Raw genomic sequence first — 9446 nt, forward strand, 5'->3', positions numbered from 1 at the left:
CCCCCGGAGCCCGCTCCGCCTGTCCCGGCAGGTGAGAGACCCCCGGATGCCCCCCGGAGCCCGCTCCGCCTGTCCCGGCAGGTGAGAGACCCCCGGATGCCCCCCGGAGCCCGCTCCGCCTGTCCCGGCAGGTGAGAGACCCCCGGATGCCCCCCGGAGCCCGCTCCGCCTGTCCCGGCAGGTGAGAGACCCCCGGATGCCCCCCGGAGCCCGCTCCGCCTGTCCCGGCAGGTGACAGACCCCCGGGCCCCCCCTCGGACCCCGCCCCGGCTCTCCCGGCAAGAGAGAGAACCTTCCAGGCTCCGGCCCCCCCACCCGGTGGGGACAACCCACACCCCTCATTTGGCGGGGAGAGCTGCGTCCCACAGCCCCGTGCCACGGCGTCACCCCAGCCTAACTGTGGGATGGGACGGAGTTGTGTCCGACTTTGGAAGGCTGCCCCAGTTCGGGATGGCGAGAAGTTGGGGGGGCACCGCCACCTCTGTGTGCAGGGGTCGTTTTTCGGAGCGGGGAGCCCCCCACCGATGACTGGACCGAGAAACTTCACCCCTTATTGGAGGGTGTCACCCACCACCCCGTAGTGGGGCGGGGGTCCCGGTCCCACACTGGAGATGAGGCAGCCCCGGCTCTATTTCGAATGGAGGAACCACGTTTCGGGCAGACCGCTTTCCCCCGACACTGGCCCGCGGGGGTGATGCTGCCGGCGGGGCCGGGGCCGGGAGCGGCCGGGGGAGCCGGAGCGACCCGCTGTGGGGCGGCCCCGGGGCCCCGGGCTCTCCTGCACCGCTCCGAGATGCCCCGGGCTGCCCCGAGCCTCCATCGGCCCCGGTAATTCCGCCTCGGAAGTCCGACACCGGAGCAAAACAAAGCCCCGGCCGGGCTGCGGGCTGATGTTTTCCCTCGCACGGAGGGTTTCCTTGGTAAAATTCAGATGTTTCCTTGGGTGTCGATTAAAATAACAAAGTGGGGTATTTACTAGGATGTTATTTCAAGTCTCTTAAGTCCCTGGTTATGTCTGTTGCGATTTCTCCGCAAATACAAAAACAAGCGCTGCGATGATTTATTTGAAGGAATGTAGGTGTTTCGCCAAAACAAACACGGATTTTTTTTCCCTTCTCCCCCCCGAAACAATTGCTTCTCACGAGCATTTGTCACTGCAGCCTCTTGGATTTCTTTCTGCTGTAATTTTACAGGTGTTTTGTCACAGTATCGCGAGCGGGTTTCTAATGCCAACCAGCGGCTTTGCTCGGTATGTACACACACACTGTGCAGAGACACAGACGCTGCTCCCAGGACACCATCCCAAGAAATCCCTGTCCCATGCAGTGCTGGATGGCCAGGCCTGAAGCCATTTGCACACCTTGCACAGCACTTGCAGAGTTAGCACAGCCTTTGTACAGGGCTTGCACAGCCTGTACATGGAGTGTACATGGCTTGCATGGCATTTGCACACCCAGCGTGTTCACACAGGGCCTTGCACACACCAGCCCCCCAGCAGTCAGTGACCCCCGGGAGCCCTAACCCAGCTGGGGCAGGAGGCAGAGGAAGGGCCAGCAAGAGGAAGGCTTCACTAACTGTTATTCTTTTGTCAGTCCCTTATTCAATACAACCTGATGCTCTTCAGAGAGTAAAGGTCATTTTTAAAAACTGACTGACAAGGCCTTCCAGCCCCTGAGGCCTCACTCCCCCCTGGCCAGGGTGCTGAGACTCCACTCGGGAGCCCCCACAATACCAGAACATGGCAGTAGGGCTGAGTGCTCAGGGCGTCTCTTCCCAAAGATGGGAAGGCTGAAAAGTACTGTCCAGTCCTGTTCCACTCAACCCCACCTCGAAGAGCAGCCCCAGGCTCCAAGCTGATGCTGCTGCTGATGCTCCTGATGCTCCCGCTGCAGTGCATGGCAGCACTCCCTTCCAATGCTGCCCAAGGAAGGGATCAAAAGGGTCAGCAAAAGGGTGGAAAGATGATGGGATGGGAAGGACTGTCAAATCGGCAGACAAGTGTATCCATAAACCTCTGGTCTTCTTGCAATGTTTTCTGGAGCATCCTGCCTGGAATCATTTCACACAGTCAGTTTTATGGGAAACAGTGCAAGGTACAAAAATGGTGAGTGTAGGCCTAGCCTCGAGCCCCCAAGACTGTACATCCTCCTGCAGGTTGGGGTGCATGTACCTGCCACACATGTGGAACCCCAAGCTTCACCCTGGGACTGGAACTGTCACTGCATTTTTCATGTGTATCTTTCAAAAATTAAAGTTACATTGATACAACAGACAGCTGTGCCTCCTGTTTATTCTTTCCTCACCACTTCTTTTGCCCACAGACCAGTCCTCTTCTCAGCCCCCAGTGTGGCACCGGCACCAAATCCCTGCCTGGTGCAAGCTGGCTGAGCTGAACAATGGGTTTGCACCACACCATCCTTGTCCCTGTGCACAGCTGTCCCCATGACAGAGCATTGTGCTGCTGGGTGACAAGAGCCAGATCGCTGTCCTCACAGTCTGTATGGAGACCCAGACACAGGCACACACATACCCACACAACCCCAGTGACATGGACACACATCTGTGAGCCAGACACACACCAGGCACACATGCCCACACCAGAAGGCACATGAATGAACATGCACACACACACAGGTACACCAACCCAAGCAGCAAATCCTGCCTGGCCGTGCCGGAGGGTAGATGTGAAATCCCACAGCCCATCCTCTCAACCACACAGTGTCTAGCGAGACACGCGAGCACTGACTTTCCCATCTGTTCTCCATTGCAGCCTCATTTAAACCCTTTTGGGCTTTCTTGAATTTCCATCAGCCCAGCCCAGCCCAGCTGCAAGACCTTCCCAAGCCTCCCGAGCCCTGCACAGCAGCACAGCAGCTCCTGCCCCCAGTCCTTCCCTGTGCCGGGGACAGGCTCCCCTCTCTCCCACTGCAAAACTTTTGTGCATAATTTCACGCTGGCAAAAAGCCACCTTCTACCAGCCCCCTTCCAAACCCAAATTAGCACGCTGCTGCAGCAGCAGAAATTGGAGAGGAAAGGCTGCAGTTTTATTTTACAACTCAATTAGCAAGTTTATACAGAAAAAAACACCCACATAACTGAGGGAGATTTTATGTCCATTCAGCTTCACCAGCAAACAGACTTGTTTCTCCTGAGGGCACTCCCCACTGCTGTGGGCACAGTGATGTGCTCCTGCACATGGGGCCCCTCAGCCAATGTAGTGATCCTGGATCCAGCCCTGCTCACTTGCTCCATCTTTCTTTGCTCTTACAGATCCTCTGGGTATCTCTATCACAAGCTGAAAAACACAGATTTGAGACTGTCCTGACACCCTGTTCACCACGTATTAATTCAGAAGTGAGCCAAAACCTAAGATGAAGGGCCACATTTGCCTCTAATTTTTCCCTAAGAACCAGCCCCAAATAACATGAAGCCAATGGCTGTATGCCCAGGAGGGATCCTGACTCCTGAAACAGCTTGCACCATGTCCCACTACAGTTTCTCCCTTCCTTGACTAATAGACCCTTCTGGTCAGGCTTTTGGAAATAAGCGGACAGTCATCTCACTAAGCCAGTTTTCTCACTGGGAAAAATTTTTCCCAGATGCTGATTGCTTCAGGCTCAGGAAGGAATCATTCCTGTCTGGCTGACACTTGGGCTTGTCCCCTCTGTTGCAGTACCCCTTCCTCCGCTCCCTATTTTTGTGCCCAGCACCGCCCTGCTTGCCCTTCTGCATTGTCCATGGCAGATGGGGACCTTTGCGTGTGGAGCACTGAATCATTTCCATGCACAGGGGTTCAGTTCTGGTCAGGGTGAATCACCCTACCATGGCTACATCCTCTTGTGCAGCTATAGGTAAGGTCCCAGCCTGGCAGAGGGGCTGCCCTGCTGATGCTCTTCAGCACAGCAATGAATTTGATTTAACTAGAACCCCACCAGGCGTAGAAGACCACTTCTCAAATGAGGAAACTGAGGCAGAAGGGAAATCCTCAAGGAATATCCATATGCCTCATGTCTCAGCCCATTCGCAGAGCTCTGCACCTCCACCTCACCTTTCCTGTCCCCAGCCCTTTCTGATGGAACAGAAATAAGCTACAGTGACAAAACGCCTCCATGCTTCAAAACTGGAGGTGTTTGTGGCTGTTTCTGTTAGCTGAGCCAGTAGGGCTCCACCAACTTTTCAAGTCTTGAGCAAGTTCAGAGTGATAAGAATACTGATGCCAGTGCCTATTTGGAAGAGTGTGTTTTCATGTAGTGACCACACAAGAAGCCTCTTGGGGCTTCTCTTAACAAATGTCTTCTAGTGAGATGGCTACAAGTGATGGCAGGGCCAGCTCAGCAAGTAGCTAAGCAACAGCATCTTTTTCTTTCCAAATCTTCCAGCAACTCCTTCCAAAACTTACTTAAACTGAAGCCAAACTGAATTCTTTCTGATTGTCTGCACAGGGATAGACAAGGAAGACAAGAAAAATCAAGGTACAAACTCCATGCATGAAACATCAGATGGATTCAAGGACCCCGTAGGCTGCTTTGTTTCAGGCTCAGAGACCTGAGGTCAGCTTAGTCTGGCTGCCTAAAGCCGTGATTGTCTCTCATCACTTTCTATTTGAGCACTGTGCTCTAGCTAGGGGACAGGAGACTTATGGAAATGCTTTGCTGAGAGTTCAATCTTTCTGGAAACAAAAAAGCTTCTTGAAAAAGGCTTTCCTCAGGGAAAACTGTTCTATTCAGCATCTGGTCGACAGGGTCTGGCATAAGCCACCTGAAAATAGTGAGTCAAAACACAGTTGAGCACTCAGTCAATTAAAAAAAAAAAAAGCCCATTTGTTTTTTGAAAAGTGCAGAGTCAGCAAGTAATTTGTCAATGCACCAAGTACAGACACTGGGTCATGGTGATGACTCACCCCAAGTGTCCTCATGGTGGTAGTCTAGGCCAGCATCTAGTTGGAAGGGGTGGGATTCACTTCCCTGCTTTCTGGCTTCCTTCTCAGCCTAACTAATCACCTTCTTCCCATTACTAGTTCCTGGAGGGAGAGCAATACCTCCAGAAAGCAGTTCCTACAGCGTTAACACAGAGCCCAGCTGAGACAGCTGTTGCAGAGGTGAAGAAAGCCCTCAGCTGCCTCCTCCCCACCCCTGGATGAACATGTGAGATGTCACCAGGGGAAGCACTGTCCTACAGCTCTTCTCAAGCTCTGCTCCATGACTCCTTATTTTTACATATTAAATCCTTAGATCTCCACTCAGTCTTTTTTTCTCTTACCAGTTTCCCACATCACTGTGCTCCTCCCCATCTTCTTGTCCTCCAGCTCCCAGTCTCTTTGTGAAGGCTCCTGAGATTTGGAGGTATCAGGGAGGAGAAGGGGAGACCTGTCTGGGAGAGTATTTGCCAGTGGACACCCAAGGGAACACCAGAAAAGGAACAGAGTACCTCACCCTGATCTTTCTAGTTCCCAACTATTCCTAGGAGATTCCTTCTCTGCCCTCTCCCCATCCCTTCCCAGCCAGTGCTGCTCTTGGCTGTTGTGTCATGCTCACTTCTCTGCCACTTGAGACAGAATTACTCCATACAAAACCCACGTCCTTTGCTTTCTATCGCAAACTGAAGTTATTGGTAATAACTCCAATAATAACTGGTTATCTCACTCATAACTTTCTGGATGCAGCTGTTCACCACTATGAACATGGAAGGAAGGTGTTTGGGGTGTTTTTTCCCTTTAAGTTATCTTTGATCCCTGTGGTATTGTTGCTACTTTTTCTCTCTCGTTCATTTCAATGCTTGAATCCCATGATTTTATTTTCCACCATAGACCTGACAAACTGAACTAAATTCTGGCAAATTTGGTTTCCTGGACAGTTACTCCAGGGATACCAACAAGCCCTGGGGGTCAGCTGAGATGTGCGGAGGGCCAGAGAAGACCTTCCACCTCTCAGCTCCAGCCCAGCACTCCTCCTTTCACTCCTCCGTTCCTGCTGCTGTGCTGGGCTGTGAGAAGGAGGAGAATTGATGGAGGAAGGTGGGTGTGTGGGTGGGGGAAAAGATGTGGCGCAAAGTTCCGTGTGATTGCAACTTTGCATGGTCTGCATCACCTTTGTCAAAGATTGTCCCTGATTTCCCTGCCAGGGCAGCATGTCCTTTCATGACAGACATGGGTGGCTTGGGCCCAGAGGAGAGATGACTCTCACCTGAAAGGCCCCACAGAAACCAGCACAGAGCATGGGGCAAACTGAGCAGTGCACAAACTAATTCTTACCACTGGTTCCTTCTGGTCTCCTATCCAGTTCTGCATTTTAACCCCATAGTTTCTGCTTTCCTTTTCCATCTTGCCTTTTCCAACTTTTTGTTTTGTAAACATTTATTGCCGTGGGCCTCTTTCTACTTCATCCGCTGAGCAGCACATGAAGCTCAGAGAAGAACCCATCCCACAGGGTGACCCCGTCCCAGTTCAGCAAAGGGGCCGAGTGGCTGCGGTGGGACCGAGCATCTTCGGGAAGCGCCCGGACACGGCTCTCCCAGGGCAGGAGCACCATCTCCTGGAGAAGGGATTTATAGCACTGAGAATCCATATAGGTGTTTCCCGCAGCACAGATGGAATGTGGAAGGCACTAGCAGTTTGGAAGGCACCCACTCTGGTTTCTCTCCCTGTAGGCTGTGAAACACACGAAAAGCAACCCAGTACAAGTGTGTGCTGTGTACAGAGGAGGGAGATGGAAAACTGGCTGAAAATGGGAATACATTTTGTGGGGACATCCCTTTTTCTCTGTGTTGTGCATTAAACAGACTTGAGCGTGAGTTGCAGGATCAGGTGTTAAAATTTTTACTACGGGTGTATCAGGTGAAGTTTCATCTTATTTCACATTTTAGACTCTGTCTCAAAGAGTCATCGAGTTAACACAAAGAGCAAATCATACCTTGCTTAAGGAAGGGTTCTTTGCATAGTTTTGAGGTGTAACTCTGAACAAGCTTTCTGCCTGTATATCTTTCCATTGGTAAACACAATAGAAGGAGACATATGCAATGTATTACATCCTGCAGCCCCTGCATATTTATTTAGTTCTCCCACTAAAGTTAAAGGCATGCCTCTGGGCAGGGACAGCCGCATGGATGGAGCCACTGACACATTCCAGTGTGGGATGTCAAGTGCCCTATTAGGGACAACCTTGATTTCCTAACACATCATAGTGGTGTGTGCTCACAACTGCCTATCTCAGTTCTTTGAAGACAAGCTGGTGTGGGCTGTACAGACATCAGTATTTAGGTAGCATCTGTTTCTGCCTCAACAAGAAAGGCACAGATCTGTAATTTAGAAAGGACACAAAGATGATCTCAGGAGTGGAGCACCTCTCCTATTAAGACAGGCTGAGAGAGCTGGAGCTGTTCGGCCTGGAGAAGAGAAGGATCCAGGGAGACCTCACTGCAGCCTCACCGTACTTAAAGGGGGCATATAGAAAAGAGGCAGAACAATTTTCTTTTCACAGATAGATAGTGATAGGACAAGGGGGAATGGTTTTAAACTAAAAGATGAGAGATTTAGATTGGCTATTAGGAAGAAATTCTTTACTGTGAGGGTGGTGAGGCACTGGAACAGGTTACCCAGAGAAGCCGTGGATATCCGGTCCCTGAAAGTGTACAAGGGCAGGTTGGATGGGGCCTGAAAAACCTGATCTAGGGAAAGGTGCCCCTGCCCATGACAGGGAGGGGAAAGGGGGTGGGGGGAAGGTGGGGCAGAACAAGATGATATTTAAGGTCCCTTCCAACCCAGGCATTTTTATGATTCTATGATTTATATTTAATGCAGGCAACATGCTTGCTTTGCCTTGCCCACTTGTCTGTCCTTACACACCAGAACACTTGTGTAGGTTCAGGCACCTGAGACAATATCAGATTCTTTAATGGGAATATATGGTGCCACCTGAGACATCCAGACCTCCAGCTGCTGCCTCAGAATAGAGGGGGGTGTTCTAACCTGCCTCATTGACCAGCACCATGTCTATAGATCTTTTCCTAAATGATCCAACCTAAGTGATTCTGTGAGTCATCAGGGGTGTCCTGGGTATCCTGCAGTCTGCAGAGAAACCCCAGGTACCTATTTTAGCACCTGAGCACGACTTTATGAGAAGATCATCAGAATTTAGTTGGAAAAAAATAAATAAGATGTGACTTTCTGATACTGAAGAAATCCTTGAAGAGCACAGCACTGTGTGTGGGTCACTTCAGCAGCGTACAGGCAGCTCTGCCTGTTTCTACAGTTCACACATTGATCTCACCAGGTTAGTAAGTCAAAATATGCCATTTTGGGCTCCTTCATCTGTGTCCAGAAGAAAAGCGCAGCTCAAAATGATGTAATATGACTGGGTCCTGTATGAAATGAAATGAAATGAAATGATATTAAATGATTGTTGGGAGGGCAGCTGCTGATTTGCTAACCAACACTTCACACTTGGAACAAGGAGGTGTTAAATTCTGCCACTGTCCTTTCTGTAGGGCCTCACCCTGCACGCAGACTCAGTCTGGGCTGACAGTTCTATTTTATAAGAGTCAAAGGCACAGGGACAGTCAAAGGCTGTCCTGGCCTTGACGAATAAGCCATGTGGAAACTGCAAATGAAGCCAAATCTGAATCTTCTCCATACCTTTTTTCCCTGAATCTTCCCCATAGCTTTTTCCTTTGTACAGTAATGGCTTGTAGATACAGTATTTATAAGCTAGGTTGTGAATGTAAAGACTCACGAGCTCTTCAGGTGGACATAATTGTGCAAGTAGAGGTAGCCACTTGGGCTACATCTAGACTAAATTAAATTGGTACCACTCATTGGTACCAAGGTCAAGTGCAATCAGCCCATGTCCACATGGATAAACTCCCATCATCTCCAAGGCTGGTGGTCATGCACAAGCTGTCAGCTGAGAAAGGTCCCTGGCCTGTGTTAGCAACTGAACTGCCCCAGGAACTATTCATCAGGGTCTGAGTCCAAAAACACACCGGAGACCTTCTTAACTCTGTGAAAATGCTGACTTGGTTCCCTGGCACTACTTAATTTACTTGTGTAAATGAAATGCTGGAGACCCTGGAGATCAGGGCGGGGTACCCAATGGGCCTGTGTGTAGAAAACCTAGGTCATTGTCAGGATTGTCTGTGGCCTTGCCCTCATTCCTTCAAAAGCTTATTCCAGCATGGCTGGGCTGGACCTTTGCCAGCCAAGAAACAGTGGCTTTTCTTGTTGGAAGAAAGGCGATTAAAAAAAAATTTAGTTAAAAACCATTAATTTAAATAGCCATGTCCATGAACTGGTAAAACCCAGAATCTGTCAGCCACTTTCTAGGTAAGAGTCAGAGCATCCAACTTAAAATGCTTGTTATAAAATATCTGTGAGCTAAACTCAGCTCCTGGAAGAAAAGTCTGGGCCTTTGATATATGGTGGTCAGCTAAGAAGTTGGCAGCAAGAGCAATGA

This window comes from Corvus kubaryi, unplaced genomic scaffold (genome assembly GCF_017639235.1).
Source record: "Corvus kubaryi isolate FWS band 111438036 unplaced genomic scaffold, C.kubaryi_AGA036_p1.0 37354, whole genome shotgun sequence".
In the NCBI taxonomy this organism is placed as follows: Eukaryota; Metazoa; Chordata; class Aves; order Passeriformes; family Corvidae; genus Corvus; species Corvus kubaryi.